General features: G+C 48.0%; 1 protein-coding gene and 1 long non-coding RNA gene across 7 annotated transcripts in view; one reads left to right on the forward strand and one right to left on the reverse strand.

Annotated features, from left to right (window-relative positions):
* The window catches only part of LOC111815872, an 11,314-nt gene extending 1,321 nt beyond the window's left edge, over positions 1–9,993 (reverse strand). Inside the window, exons 1-2 of the long non-coding RNA XR_002820490.1 lie at positions 9,901–9,993; positions 7,821–7,956 (exon numbers count right to left, since the gene is read on the reverse strand). This is a non-coding gene — a long non-coding RNA (uncharacterized LOC111815872). The remainder of the gene's footprint in view (positions 1–7,820; positions 7,957–9,900) is intronic.
* Positions 1–16,419, forward strand: part of Atxn1 (ataxin 1) — a 421,514-nt gene that overhangs the window by 339,676 nt on the left and 65,419 nt on the right. The gene's annotated exons all lie outside the window — the stretch shown is intronic.

A 16,419-nucleotide genomic window follows, 5' to 3' on the forward strand; every position in this document is an offset into this window, starting at 1 on the left:
AAAAAAATCAATATTTTCAAGTTGTTAACTTCTAGATGTGCTTCTGGCTTATCACAAAGAAGTGTCTAAGAAAACGAGAGAAGCTGATAGCCAATAGATATTTGTGCTATATGTGAATTAAAGGGAACATGAATAATTAAACAGGAAAAAGGACCACACATTTGAGTTCTACATTGAAAGTATACAACACCTTGTTGTAGATCATTTAAAAAATAATGAAAAGGGGCTTATTTTAAAATCCACTCACCTGTGAATGCCAGCTAGTGCATTTTGATTTGTGTTCCTGAGTAGAACTTTGAACATGAACATGATAGGGTTATGGGGTCCTGATGGCACTGTGACATGCCACCCAGTGGGACAGGTGTGCATGTACCTTCCGTGGTTAAAGCTCATGCAAACACATTAATGCCATAGCCCATGATGTGCTGTCATACATGCTGGTAGAACATTTGTAGGTAAATAATACTATGATAGATTTGCGTATTTTAAAATAATTGCAATTCTGCCATCTGATCATTTGTAAATCATACTATTTTGTATGGGAGAAAAAGGTAATCTTTTAGTAGAGCAAGAAAATAGTCATTAAGCAAAAAAAAAAAAAAAAAGGTCAATATGTTGTATTTTGCTTATGAATTCACTCAGACACAATGTTTTTAAGATTTTGCAAGTTCTGAAAAAACATAGTTTGTATTTCTTTTCAGTGTGAGGGGAGCCGTGTGACATGCACCATAGTGGCGCTCGGATTTCTAGCATGTCAGCATTCCTGGGGGGCGTGGAGAGTCTGTATTCATGGCCGTTTCTAGGTGACCACGACACACCTGGCCCCAGGACCACACTTTGAGAGCCACTCACTGACTTGTGATTTTAGAAATAGAAAGTGGGTTGAAAAATCGCGAAGCCACGCAGCAAACATAAAATGCCCACGAAGGGAACGTCAGGCATTCAGGATTCTCAAGCGAGGGGAGAACAGTAGGCGAGTTTAGGAGCGATGTATGGCTGGCATTTACCTGATGCCTGATGGCTCCTAAGCTCAAGCCTCGAGGATTGCCAGGCCAGCGCCACCAGGATCAGGGGTTGACAGACTGCTGTCTTTGCTCTGCCGCCCTCCCCATATGCGGTGTCTCTGTGGGAAGGGCGGAATTTCCCCGAATTGGACAGCCCTCTGGGCAGAAGATAATGAGTTTATTGATGATCGCTGGCCAGTGCCATTGCTGCTGCCAGCCAGGCTGGCCAAGCTATGCCATGGTCTCCATCACCTCTGGGAAGCTTCCACATTTCTGTCAGGGGATCAGAGAGTTCTCTGCTGCCCAACTCGGCTCCTCGGCTTTTCTGCCTTCGTATCCCTCTCAGCAAGGAGCCAGTCCCTGAACCGCTGGGTAGAGGAGATGCCAGGCGCAGCAGAGGAAAGTAGATGCATCAGGCTGCCTCCAAGGGCCCTGGCTTCCTGTGGGCTGCCGGCCTGGAGGGCAGGGAAGCAAAAAGTGCAAAAGAAGCTGGAGTCCCATTCGCCACGGTCGGGCCCTGCAGTCATCCATGCCGTGCGTGCCCTCCTGCATGCCTAGGAGTCAGTCTGGATCATAGGGCATGTTGCTTTTCCAAAACCTTGTAGTACATTCCAAAGCCAGCTTGCTTCCTGAACACTGTCTTGCCAGTGAAACAGCTAAACTCGCACGCTGGAATTATTAAACCTGATGTCCTTTGCTAGGAGGAAGAGACGACAGATTTATGAATCACAGTTACCCTTTCATCTGTCACAGAGAGACCCATTCTTTTTTAAAAGTTTTTCCCAAACCTCATTGATTAGAATTCCTTTACAAAGTTGTTTTTAAAACCACTTTCTGTGTACTTGTCCAGAAAATGCAAGTTCCGTAGTAGGTCAGGGATGGGTGCTTCTGATGGGGAACTGAGCCTGGGAACTCCCAAGGAAACAGGGCGACAGCTTTGGTGCTGTGGCCCCTGCTGTGTTGTAGGTAAATCCTGAAGAGGCTGCTTCTTAAAGGCAGTGTGACTTACACCTGGGTAGTGTTTCCTTGTTTTTTAGAAACCTTCATCAGGATGACTTTGATTTTTTCCCCTTCTTCCTGGGAAGGTGGATGACAAGCCCCATCTTCTGTCTTGAGAGGCAGCTGTGGAGTAGAGTCAGAACTAGAATCTTCCCACCTGCCAGTCAGCTTCCCATGACTATGACTAATACCTGCAAAACTCAACTGGCAAGGAGGAAAGGTTTACTGTGGCTCCTAGATTCAGAGGTTGCAGTCCACGGTCACTTGGCCCTGCTGCGTTGGGCCCATGGCAGCACCTCCGATCATGGTGAGAGCATGTGATGGAGGTGTGTTCACCTCGAGGTGGCTGGGAAGCCAAGGGATGGGAAGAGGCTCTGACCACAGATCCCCTTCTGGGCCACACCCTCCATGACCTAACAACGTCCAGAGCTCCTCCATTCCCAGTGATGCTTTGAGTGGGGGTCCAGGCTTTCAGCACAGGGCCATTCATGAAAGAGAAAGCCAGGAGCTGTTATAGAAAGTGGCGAGAGCCTAGAATGAGGGCTGGGGTGTGCAGTGTTTGAGCAGAATTCATGGGAGTGCCTCTTCTACTGTAATGCATTTTAAAAATGGTAAACATCATCATATATTGTGACCACACTGTACGCACTTGCCAGTGTGGTCTGGCCACACGTGGTCCAGCCTCCCTCTCCCATCTGTGAAGAGGAGGAGGCAGATGCAGCCTCTGTCTGCACCTGAAGTGAGGAAATTACTTTCATGGCTTAGTGCGGTGAGTCGAGGAGAGGTTTTGCAAGAGGTGAGCACGCACAGTTCTCCTTAGCGTCAAGCCTGGGTTAATCTCATGAGTGCTGCTGACCCCTGTTTCCGAAGGAACAGATTGAGCTGTTGGTCACAGCACAGTGAGCATGCCACCAACTCGTGAGCCCTGTGGGCTGGCCTCACTCATTTGGCATACAGTGAATGTGACGCCACGTTAGTGCGAGGACTCCCAGGTGTCTAGTTAGTGCCTTCGGCTGATCCTTTGTCTTGGATTCTATGTTTTCTGTTTCTCCAGAAGGAGAATACACAGAGGTGCTAGACACTTAGTTTATTATCTGCTATGTAGTTCCGACAGCGGAGAGATCGCAGGTATGTACAGAAACTAGGACTACGACTGCCTCCCCTTCTCAGGACTTTCCCAGTGTAGTGGAGACAAGAAAATTAAGGGTTCTCAACGTAGAAGACAGTCAGATGAAATCGGGCAGCCGGTCTGCAGTAAATGCAGCACGCTGGCCTTGCTGTTTAGAGTCCTTCCTTCAGTTGCTTCTGAAATTGCAGAAACAATACACGTAACTAAGAATGCGGTGTGCATTTGCTACCAGGAGTTGTTATCTTTTAAATCCAGGTCCATGCCTAGGAAGAGACAAGGATGACCGATGGACGTGGAGTGGACGTAGGGTTGGTCAGGATAAACAATGGGATAAAATTTCTCATGTGCTGTTTTCCAAAGAATATGGCATGATAATATATTTCTCATAATCATTTATCCAGAGCTTACACAAATATGCAGCATTGTTTGACTTGTCTTGGTGGAAAGCCCCGTGAAGAGCTGGGGGTGCTTTGGAGTACCAATAATCTTGCATTCAGACATGGTTAGGGCCCCATAAGCAAAGAATGCGAGGCACAGAAGGTGAGAACTAGTTGCTGAAGGGAGTACAGAAGTTCACTTGCTCAGCACTGGTGTGAACACCTAGTCCACTGGGGCCTCCGCTTTCTCGAACCTCACTGGATCCTGTCACCTCCTTGGGGTTGTCCATAAAACACTGGCCACAGTCACTTGTGAAATTCTCAACTGAGATGGCACCTTTCTTCCTTTAAAAGACACACCCTACACCTAATGTAACATATTTAATTAGAAATGGTGAAACTTCTCCTGTGCCCTTATTTCAGCACCTCATGCCTTGGCCTCTGGCTTGGGAATGAATGTCGGTGTGGCCTGTGTTACACAAAGAAACCACCACTTACTCCTCAGCTGTTGCATGGAATTTCCTGTGTGTTTCTGTGGAGCCCTGCTGTCAGGAACATCCTCTATTTTAGTAGCAAAGATCCTGGCACGAAAGCAGTCAGGTGCAGGTAGCCCACCTGTGCACAGCTGCTGCTGCTGGGATTCCTTCGAGGCCAGCCTGCGGTGGCACTGTGCAGGGACCTGGGACTTCTTCACCTTCCAACAGGCTCTGTGCTTAGGCGACTCCTCTGGGTCGCCCCTTAGACTGGCACACTCCCCTGGGCAGAGTAGTTTGGATATTTCACATCCACGTGTACCAAAGTGGTTGCTCAGTGGTCACTCTTGGGCTTGGCGTCAAAGAACACTGGATTCAAGCGTAAGCTCCTCCGTCATGGGGCGATGCTTGGATACATAGCTTTTTTCTCTTTGGCCCACTTTCCTCACCTGAAAGTTTAAAAATGCAGTAATAGCTGCTGTATTTGTCACACTGGCTGAGCTCTCATTGTGTGTTACAGGTCTACAGCCACCTCACACGCGGTGCGCACTCTATTTTAGCTACTAATATTATTTCAGACATGCTCCGAGACACTTGTGGCAATGTTCTTCAGATATTTTACATGGAGAGAACACAGAGGCGAACCCCAGGGCAGCGCCACCTGTTTTTGAGAGTGTTTCTGTGAACTTGCAGTGTCTCATAACGAGGCGAGGCAGCCGGGACAGAGCTCAGCTGTGAGTTCCTCTCTATGACTCAGTTGGCACCCGTGGTCCAATCCTGCCCTCACACTTCAGTACCCAGTACCGTCGCTTAGTCTTTGTAACCATCCAGCTGCTGCCCCTGTCTCCCTGGGAGGGCGACCGCCTCCTTGGTTGACAACCACAGCAAGCGTGGTGTGTGAGCGGCTTCTGGGCTGGAGCACCAAGTGCTGCCTCTTCCGCCTCTGTGGAGGACCACACGCCTAGGCACAGGGGGACCTGCTGCGTCTGCTTCATTCAGCACCCAGATGTATGTGACGCCGCCATTGCGGCCCTGTGGAGAGCAAAGGCATTTGACTGGGGTGCGAGACTGCTTCAGCTTGCTTCTGCTTGAACTTTTCCTTTCTGTTTTTCCCTAGTAGTAAGGATTGAACCCAGGACCTTCACCTAGTGCCGCATTGCAGCCTTCAGTATTTGGGGGTGGGGCGGGGGACAGGTTCTTGCTAACACAGTAGATTGCCCAAACTGAATTTAAACGTGCAATTCTGTTTCATCTTGGTGCGCCTCCTCTCAGTAGGGGTCTGCGGGTTAGTGTAGAATGCTGGCTTGTGACCTCGTTGCTCTCCCGATCTTCTTAATCCATCTGTGAGTTAGGGATTTGCGTGGTGCCGCACTCCAGGTGTGTTCATTTAGGCCAACAACGTCTATTACACGTTTACTGTGTGACAGGTACTGTTAGATACTTCAAGGTACAATGGTGAACCGTGACCCTTTTCTTCAAAGAAGGGTCAAACAGATTAATACCGGGGAAGGAAACTCGAAACCTGAAAGATACTGGGATAAGTTCATCTTCTTTAAAAATCAAAAGATGAGTTTTAGGAACAACAGGGGTGAAGAGCAGAGCATATTTATTGAGGGAAAGAAAGCTTCTGTCCAAGAGAGAGCTAGAAGGGGGACCCCAGTGGGTTGCTAAGAAATCTGCCTTTTTAAGAGGTTTTTGTAGAGCAAAACCATGACAGGAGGTGGGCCCAAGGTGGCAAACTTGAGAACTTGCAAGGCGGGCATGAGACGGGACAAAACTGTAGTCAACCAATAAGATTACAAGTATGATTGGTCAGGTAAGATTGATTAAATCGGAATCAAATCGGGAATAGTTATATAGCAAGAGGGCCTGAGTACAGAACAGAGACTCTTCCTGTAGAGGGTTGGATTAGTGATACTTCCTGGCTTTTTCAAGGTGATAGAGACCTATTTAGACCATCAATCCCTGGTGTCCATCCCTAGGGAGGTATGTGGCTGTATTTATTTTATCTTTGGTCTGGAGGTCTGCCCACAGCTGGAGGGCCTAGCTCCCCATGCTGCAAGGTTTCTCATCCTCTGTACTGGCTTCTTCTGTGGGCCTAGCCCTGTCAGACTGCCTAGAATACTTTCATCTAAGTCAACCTAAGGAGTTCTATTAATTGCTCTCTCTGTACATTTCTGTACTATTTTTAGCCTTTTTTTTCTTTCAGAACTGGGGATTGAACTCAGGCCCCTGCACTTGCCAGGCAAGCGCTTATTCCATTGAGCCATCTCTCTGGCCCCTACCTTTAGTCTTAAAGTGCATTTCTTCACTTCTTTCATTTCTGCTTCCCATTGTGTTGTCGACAAAAGGTATTTCTCTTTCACAAAACAGCCACTGTCCCAGTCAGTCCAGCCCTGCAGGCCTGGAGGCCCAGAGGCCCACAGGGGAAGGTCAGAATGGTCAGGGAGCTCCCTGGGCCCTCCCCTCTTCCCTGAGCAGCAGTGCCATCCCCCTCCCAGCGTGTGTGGTGTTTTATCAGAGCTGTCACTCTCTGTCTCTTAGGTAAAAGTTTGAGGTTGAAGACAGTCTGATCCGAAAGGAAATTCTTACACCCTCAGCATCACTGTTAATAGCCTTGCACCTTCGAAAGGATGTTGAAATGTTCTCCACCCCCTCCGGTCCTGAACTCCCATTTTTCATGGTTAACAAACTGTCAGCACTGCCCAGAAATTTCCTGAGCTGGAGCTGCTGCAGGAGCAGTGTGGAGAACTCGTGGAGAGAGCGCTCCAAGCAGCTGACACTGTCGGCTCCGGAAGGGCAGAGTAGCGGGGAGGAGGGACTGATGGAAAGCTGCTGGAGCCACTGTACCTTAATGAGGTTTGCGTAGACTTCCGAACTGTGGCTTCTTTGCAAAAAAAGAAGGAAACAAAAAGGAAATAAACCCAGTATGCAGTCTGCTGCTTCGGTGCCTAGAGTGTGCAGCTCACTTAACATGCCAGGACCCCAGGTGCTTCACCTTGCTGGAGAGGAAGGGGTGGGGCTAAGGATGGACGTACCCAGGAGCAATAGGTTACAAGCTGTTTGTCTTCTTTTCTTATAGCCAAGTACTGAGCCACACCTGAAGTTAGAACATGTTATGTGGTCCAATGGAGAAGGTTCCTTTTGTGTGTCTAACGTTCATGCGTGTCTCCTGTGTTTGCTGACTGTAGGAGACTATAGAGGGCTCTGATACCCAGTTCAAATTTGTGACTTTGTCCTAGAGGCATGGTGGGGACCTATGGCACACGTGCCACCACTGGCTGTTGGCTGTCAGTGAGAGCTGTAGAGATTCGCCATTGCTAACCTAAAGGCATAGTAGAAAGGCAAGCGGTGAGTTAGAAAGAAGCTCTCGTGTTACGTGTCCTGCAGTCTTCATGTGACAGGCATGGCCCAGACAGCAGCCACCTCTTCTCCTCTGTGTGTGTGCATCCCGCCTCCCACAGCCACAGCGATGCTGCTGTCACACGACACCCTCCTGTCCACCTGTCCTTGCCAACGTTGTAGCCCCAGGGTGAGGCCAGAACATGCTGTGCTGCCACCAGCTCCTCCTGACCGCTCTCCGGGCCTCTAGAACTCGGTCCCTTCTATTGTTCCTCCACCCTGTGTCCAGGGTTAGCGTCTTACCGTGAGAATGTCCCTGCTTGACCCTTCAGAGGTCCTGCATGGCCTACGGCCCTACCTGGCCTCCCAGATGTGGCGAGTCCTCTTCTGTGGCCTCGTGGGCCTTGCACAGGCTCCCTGTCTGACCACGGCTACTTCCTCTCCGGTTTCCCGCAGAAGCTCCCGTGTCCCCATCAGAGCTTAGCATTGCTCTCACCTCCAAGGAATTGATGTGGGCTTTTATGTCCAGAAAATTCATTGTGGAGGATTTCTAGTGGTTCTCTTGGTCATCTACACACGCTGGCACACTAGACTCTTTGAAGAGGAGCTATGTCTTTCAGGTCTTCTGCTTGCTGTGTTGTGAAAAGAACAGACAGCCTGTAAACTTAGTGAATGGGTGAGATATTAGGGGGAACAGAAACAGAATGGATGTGAAGAAAACCTCATACAGTCGGATTCCATGCCATTTGTTCAAGGTCATATCTCTCAGGTGACTCCCCAGAAGGCCAGATACTATTTTTAGAGAGCACTCCTGGGGCTCATCCCATGTTCTGCTCCTTTCATCATAAATCATATGTTTCTTTATTGGTCTGTCTCCTGAGCAGTGGAAGGAATAGTGTTTTTAAAAAGCTATGCCCCTCAGGGCCAGCAAATAGCTCAGAGGATTAAAGTACCTGCTTAGGCAGACACAGGGGCCAGGAGTTTGATCCCCAGGCCTTCCCTGCCAGTCCTACCCCCGGGGCTCACTGAGATGGCAATTGACACTGGTGTCATGGCGCCCGCCTGTAATCCCAGCACTTGGGAGGCTGTAAACGGGAGGATCACTATGAGTCCGATCTATGCAGTAAGACCCTATACACCCTGTCCTAAATACAAAAGAAAAAAAAAGAAAGAAAGAAAGAAAGAAAGAAAGAAAAAAAGAAAGAAAGAAAGAAAGAAATCAATCAATCAATCAATCAATCTATGACCCTCATGGAGTTGTATTAAAAGAAGTTTGGGTGTAACTTGGAGACAGGAAAGATTGGCTTGTGCCATAAACCATCATTGTATAGATTGCAGTCAGGGGTCTCAAGAGGTACCTTATCTGGATGTACAAAATGAAGTTTGTGAGGGGACAGAATACACCACATACCCCATATAGCCTTGGCAGGGCCATCTGGACATTACTGATAGGGGCTAATGTTGCTACATTGGCTACTTTTCTGGTTAGAGATTGGCAGGGTTGTTCCAGACTTTCTTTTTAGATGGATGGTAATGTTGTCAACCAAAACTCCTGCTAACAAGGCAAAGTACACCCCTAGCATTGCATTAATAACTTTCCCAGTGACCAAATTAATATTTTACTTATGCAGCAGCACACTGGGGGCTGGGAGATAGTTCAGCAGCATAAGCACGTGCCTGGCAAGTGCAAGGCATGAGTTTGATCCCTGATACAAAAATAGCCCATTGGTCTGTACTTGATTGGCCAAAGGAGTTCCCTGTGTCCAACTGGCTCCATTCATCATTTGCCCCATTTGGGGCAGAAAGGACTCATGTTACCTATCTTTGTCTCCAGCTGTGTGCCTGATGTTAAATAGTTCAAACAAAGCAATTAAAAGAACGATCTAATGATCATATAGAAAAGAGGGGGGCAACAGAGTACATAAGAATTCTGTTTTAATAAGAGTTGAATTATTTAAACATAAATCTAACGTTATCGATAATTTGAGCATAAATCCAACATTAACTATCACCAATAATGGATGGAAATATATTGAGCACCTAACTGTGAGCACCGCACTCTGCTTCTTCCTCTATTAAATGAAGACTTAAGTATTGCAGTTTTAAAGGAGAAAAAGGAAATGTAAATGTGCTTGGTGGAAAGAAGACCCAAGTCCAACAAGGCTGGAATGACAAAGTAATCCCACATTGATATCCTCCCAGTTCTATTTACATTAATATGCTTTGAAAATTTTTCAAGTAGTTTCAGAACCCTATCCCTTCACCTTACCTTGACCCTTAACTTTTTTATATTATGGATTTTTTGGACTTAATTCTATTTCCTAAAAAGCAAAAGCTTATGAGAGAATTCTTGGTTTCTTACTGGATAAGATTACTCATAGCCACGTACCAATTAGTGGAGCCTAAATTTGGGATGTTTTGATCTATTTTTAATAGACTTCTGTCATTCCATGTTTTAAATCTATAAGTAGAGACTTACAGAAATGGCAGTGGCTCCTAGACTAAGTCTTTTAATACCATGCTCTGACTTTTGACCACTGGGGACTTCTCAAAACAACAGGAGGTTTGGAACCTACCTGAAAATGAGTGGAGAAGTGTGGCTGTGCTCAGCGGGGTGACTTGATTAGAAAGTTACCCACTTCTAGAAGCAAAACACGGGTGACTGTGTGATGCCCCTGCCTTTACCTTACGGTCGTTTGGGTCAGTGGGCAGGATATATGCTCAAAGAGGTTGAGTGTTACTATTATGACATCAAAAAGAATGCCTGTCACTAGATGGCGAGTTTATTCCTTCACATTCCAGCCATATTACGTATGCCTAGGATAGTGTGCAGGGCTGCCAGGTTGCATACCGGGATGTCAGGGTCTTAGGCCACAGTAACTTAGTGTGCTGCAGCTCTAGGGGTTGAAAGTTCAAGAGTGGACCTTGGCTGCGCTCCCTCAGCACATGCCTGGGCTGGCCTCTTTTAATGCGGTCTCTCTTAGCTTCCAGTTGCCCTCTGGCTGGGAGATCATCGCTCCAGTTCTCATGTTCTTCACCCCAGGTGCTTCTCTGTGTTCAGGTTTCTTCTTTTTGCAAGAACATCCACTGGACTAGAGCCCCCTCTTTGCTCCAGGATGACCTCAATTATATGTGCAACAGCCCCATTTCCAAGTAGGATTGCCTTGAACAGTACAAAGGGGGAAGATGTCAACGTAAATTTGGGTGGGCATAATTGACCCCATAAAAGTGCCCTCAAAGCGATCATTTGGAGGGGGTCAAAGTGAGCCCAGCAGCTTTGCTTCCCAGTGAGTCCTTCTGGAGAGAGGATTGCCAAGCTGCTCTGACTTCAGGTAACAGGGCACTCGAAGATGTGATGTAATCTCTCACTCTCCAAAGAGCTATTTATTGCCTCCAAGCCTGTGAACATTTGCATGCATGTGTGCCGGAGAGAGAATGATCCAGACAGGCTTCGACACCCACTTCAGAGCACTCATGTGGCTCAGTCAGCCCCTCCCTAGAGCTCCAGGGTACATTTGACATCTGAAGTGTGTCTGGCATTTTCAGGTAGAGAAGAAGGCTTTAAGAAAATATCACATGGATACTAATTCCTTACTGTCTCCCTAAATGAACCCAAACACAAAGTCCAACACAGGGATATTAGGTGCTGAGTAACCAAGCCTTAGAAGGGGCTTAGGGCTGGCCAGCATGCTCACAGCCCCATGATGTATAAGAGTTATTAAGTTTAATTTTCTCTACAGGTGTTCAACCTGGCATATAGTAGTAGACTTGCTTAAAGGGTGGTAGGTACATGGCCTTGGAATCTCTGTCCCCAGGCATGATTCTTAAAGGCCCCTGTGTTCTGAGAGTGGGAACCTGATGTGTCGGTCCTGGCAGCTTACTTTGGCATTGATTCTGGTATCACCAGGCAAATTGTGGCGGGTTTGGAGGAAGCGGTGGACTCGCAGTTTGCATCCTGAACAAGCACAGAGACGCACCCACCCATGCTAAGGACCACCCCCAACCCCCTGAAGAGCTTCCTCCAAAGCATGGCCGTGGGTGGCAGAACCGTCCCAAAGCTTGTCGGGCAGGTGTGTGCAGTCCACGCAGGCTCGCCTAAGCTTCCTGCTGCCTTTCTTTCTTGTTTGCCTTCCTTCTGCTTTGAGTTTATCCCCAGATCCAGTCCAAGGAGAGCTCCTGTCATGTGCAGCTGGAGTGACTCCCAGCCCGTCCTCTGCCTTTCTGCATCTTGTTGATACCTCCACAGAATTGTTCATTTCTGTATGTTGTGAGCCCTGCACATGCCTGTGTCCACAAGACATGGGATGGCCAAGTGAGTTTTACTTGTCTGTTTCCTTAATGCCTTGGCCAGTGTCCAGCTAGTACTTGCTAGGTGCTGAGTATATGGTTGCTGACCAAGTGAATGAGTGAGTAAATGAGCCCCTGCTCTGTGCTTTCGTGCATCTCTCGGGAGAACATAAAACAGTAGCCTTGGTGGTAAATATTGTTCCAGAGAGCTTTCACTGTAAAGATAAGACACTTATGCCAAAAGGTGTGTCTCAGTTACTCTACTCTCCTTTCTGGGACAAATACCCGATACCCAGAATGAAGGAAGGAAACGTTTATCTAGCTCACAGTTACTGGAGGTTTCAGTCCATACTCAGCTGACTCCAAGGCAGAGCGGCACATGGCAGAGGGCAGCCATTCACGGCAGCAGCAAAGAGCAAGAGAGCAAAATGGAGGAGCAGTGGCAAAGATGGCAAGAGAGAGGAAGTCATTCTCTCTTACGTTACATTCAGGCTATATGCTCCAGGCTGGGTGTAGCACTCACACCCATAATTCCAGCAGTACTAAAACCTATAATCCCAGTGGATCATGAGTTAATCTCAAAGTTTAGAAGTCCCTGTCCGATGACTGCATGAGGCTTTGGGGGGACAACTAGACAGAAACCATAACATTGTGTCACTGTGACCATTTCCTAAGTCAAAAAGAAGCCTGAGGGCTATGATACGAAGAGCACCGTGCATCAGCTCTGTAGATCTGGGGCCAGTGTGGGCCTCCTGGGTTATGCTGTCTGTGACCTTGGGAACTTTCTTTAATTGACCTGAGCCTCAGTTTGGTAATCAGGAAGATGGCCCATTGTGCCTCCTAAAGAATGGCCGGGGAGGTCCTGAAGGAGCGATGGCTGAGGCAGGGCTTTGGGAGTGGTAAAGTGTAGAGCTAAAGTCGTGGACACAAGGCAGCATCTGGAGGACAGACCAGCAGACTGGAGTGCCAGTGAAGGTTCTGAACTTCTAGGTTGAAGGAGACAAATATGGCTTCCGTGCCAATCAGGACTTGACCCGAGCTTGCAGAATGATGCTGGCTTGGAGAGGCAGAGCGGCCCTGGTAGCTGTTCACTGTAGAAGAGCGGGGCGTGGAGCAGAGGGCAGCTGTGTGGCTGCTACAGGGCTTGCGGTGTTTGCGGAGAAAGCAGGAGGCACCCGGAGCGTAGCCTTGCCCATCACACCCTGCGTGCGGCTGCTATGTGCAGGGATGCCACCGTCTCCCAGGGCAGCAAGGGACAGAGCCCCCGGTAGTCACTCGCCGTTCCCACCACACCGCATGTGCTCACACTGGATTCATTTCACATATGCCTCGCTGTTTACCTCGCCCGTGTGCTGTCCCTCTTATTGTTGGTGGCCGCTGTTCTGTCAAGGTTCAGCTCGGTTGTGATCCCTGTGCTATCGTGGGCCATCGTGTTCCTGATTGTAGCTCCCGCACAGGAACGTGCGGACTGACAGGTGTTTTCCCCTCTGCGCCTGGAAGGCTGCCACTCTGACAGGAGTGCGTCTGTGTGTGCTCCAGTGGTCCTTTTGGTGTCTCTGTCCCCAACCAACCCAGGCTGCTAGAGAATAGCCTGTAAGCCAATCAGCACGGACTCTCCAGAGCCTCCTGTCACCTGGTGATCTAACTCTCGTAGGTCTTGAAGAACCACTTTTCAAACTCTGTGTGTTCTTGACACAGAAAGGCAAGTCCATCTTGGGCTGTAGGGGCGCAGCCTGCCACATTACCATCAGGACGTGTGATGCAGAGGTGAGGAGAACTGGGTGGTCACATGACCCCAGCAGGCTTGTTTCCCAGAGCTTATAGAGACTGCAGGGTGCTCAGCCCTGAAATGGCTTCACACTGGACTTTGATTTACATAAGCTTAGCTTTGGACAACATCTTAAGTCTGGGGGCCGGGGAGATGACTCAGTGGAGTAAGCGCTTCCCCGGCAAGTGCAAGGGCCTGAGTTCAATCCCTGGTTCCGCCAAAAAAAAAAAAAAAAAATCTTAAGTCTGTTCAGCTACTATTACCAAGTAATATCAGCAGCATTGTTTATAAACAGTAGAAATGTATTTCTCAAGGAAGCGCGAGCTAAGGGCCTGGCAGATTCCATGACCGGTGACAGCCCATGTCATGGTTCCTAGATGTCACCGTATTGCTGTGTTCTCACATGGAGGAAGTGACCTCTTTTATAAGGTTGCTCATCCCATTCATATGGGTTCCCTCTTCCCAGCCTACTCGCCTCCGAGAACTGTCAGCTTGGAGCTTGGGAATCCACCCTGAGAATCTGGATGGGTAGGTGTGTGCGTGTGAAGCCGTCAGCCTGCAGCAGGCAGAAATGCTCATCCACTCTCTATTAGTCATGGTTATAAATACGTTTTTTGTTTTATTCCTATAATCTGCTGGGATTTAGTGGCATAATTCTTGAGGATACTGGAAATGTATGCATCCGTAGTGAACTAATAAATGAATTAAACAACTTCAAAATTAGAGCGTGTGCTCGGTCCCTGCAGGTGTCTCTTTGACACTCGATCCCCTTTACAATGTCACCAGGTCACAGCAACTTCCTTGAGCAAACATATCAGCGGGATGACAATGCTTTTAACTTGAACAGTTCCAAGAACATGTCATTTTGAGACCATAAAGTATAATTTTGTGTCAATTTCTTTGTCAGGAAATTGAGTGTGTCAACTATTTAAGGCAGAAAACATGTAAATAGTGACTTAAATAGTCTTGCCTTCTTGAATCAGATAAGGGGAAACTGTGACTTTAAAAGCTATCTTTTTGGGGGCCGGCGAGATCACTCAGCGGACTAAAGTGCCTGCTTAGGCAAGTGCAGAGACTGCTGTTCAATCCTGACATCACATGTCATGCCAGCCCCGCCCCCAGGGCAAGCTGAGCTGGCCATAGTCCAGTCTGGGCATAGTGGCATATGCCTATAATCCCAGCGCTGGGGAGGCTGAAAACAGGAGGATCACCAGGAGTGTGAGCTGCGTAGTGAGATCCTGCAACAAATAAATACTTTAAAAAAAAAAAAAAAAAGCTATAATTTTTCAATTAAATGGGAAGTAGGAGGCTGGCACGATGCACTTTTGTCTTTGAAGAAGTTTAGTGTGTTTGAGGCCTGTCTCCAGCCTCTCTCTCTCTTCCTCACCTCCTCCTCTTCCACATACCCATGGGCTTCCTTCATATTATCTGCAATTTATTTTTTGGGGGGGTGATTATTGGATTCAGCTACAGTCCACCCAAATTCATTGTTTAAAAAAAAATAAGAAAGAAAGCTCTCAGGCAGAGTGGTAGGTGCCTACAAGCCCAGCATTCTGGGAGGCTGAGGCAGGAGGATCACACACTGGGGCTCAGCCTGGGGAATGCAGCAAGACTGTTTCAGAATTCTAACAATGGGCTGGGTCATAGCTCCATGCACAGGCACTGGGTCAGATCCTCAAGACCATAAGGGGAGGGGAAAAAAATTCCTGAGCTGGTTGGTTGAATTGCATTATGCTAGTTTAGGTGTAATCCTGGATCCTAGCCATTCTCGGGTGGGGCCAGTACAAACTCAACCAACTGCAAGAAAGCATTTATTCTTGTTTCGCATGTGCCTCAGGCAGGAAGAAAGGATTTAGTCCAAAGTACCTCAGGGTTTGGTTCAGTGCAGAGTGTAATTTTCTCCTCTTTGGCCTATAGCCATTTCCGTAACAGTACTGAAAGGACTATTTTCCTAATGAAGCATGAAAATTGATTGTATCTTGCCAGGAGGGCTCTTCCCTAAGTATTGAGATATTAAAGATTTCATGAGAACCACATGAAGAATATCTTCTGGAATCATTTCCATTTTCCTCTCTTGTGGGCTTATGTAACCATGCAGAAAATTTATTAATAAGTGTGCCATGTGGCACCCCGAGGCAGCAGGGCTGTGGGCGTGGGGACCATGGGTTTCTGGGGTTCACAGCTGGCGCAAAAGGGCCCAGCTTCGGACGGGCAGGCCGGGTGGAAGAGCCACAGCTACCTGAGCATGCAGGCTTCGCTCACCTTCCATGCACAGGATTCTCTGTCATTGTGGATAAAGGCAATCCAGTGGCCACGGGGCCTTTATCTTGTAGGAAGTTCATCTTCCAGAGCAAGTGGCTTGGACTCTTGATTCTTAAAGCACTTGAGGTGGGCAAAAACAGCTAAGTTGGGGTTAGAGAGCCCTGCAGTTTGCTTCAGAGGAGGCAATAGATAGGAAAAGAAACGAAGACATAAACCTGATGACCTGAGGAAATCAAGCCAGCTCCCAGGTACACAGGATGGGGAGTGGGTACTGCCCGGCCTCCTGCTGCTGCAGAATGCAGGCAGACCTGTCCCATCCTTAGAAGCTGCCAGGATCATCAGCGTAAGAGAACACGTAAGGAAGAATTATTTTAATTTCCTGATTTTTGTCACTTGGTGGGGAGGGGAGACTGCGTCAACATCGTAGGCCATGACAGAGTCGCAGAGTTGTTGGCAGCTGCCTCCTCAGAGATGCTTTTCCTGAAGAGTGCTGCTGTGCACCAGAGTAACAGGGCTGTGCTTCTTAAAGTTTATTTTTTATTTTTGCAATGCTGAGGATGGAACTGAGGGCCTTTTTGCATACTGAGGTACACTCTGCCACTGAGCTACATCCCCACAGGACGCTTCAGCTGTGTTTGGAAAGAAGAGAGGTTTTTTGTTGTTGTTATTGTTGTTTTTGCAGTACTGGGGATTGAACTCAGGACCTTGCTCGTGCCAGGCAGGCATTTCTGCTGCTGGGCTGTCTCCCTGGCAAGAGAGTTTTGTTCAGAAGGTGGCT

Source organism: Octodon degus, unplaced genomic scaffold (genome assembly GCF_000260255.1).
Source record: "Octodon degus isolate 3935 unplaced genomic scaffold, OctDeg1.0 scaffold00023, whole genome shotgun sequence".
Taxonomy (NCBI): Eukaryota; Metazoa; Chordata; class Mammalia; order Rodentia; family Octodontidae; genus Octodon; species Octodon degus.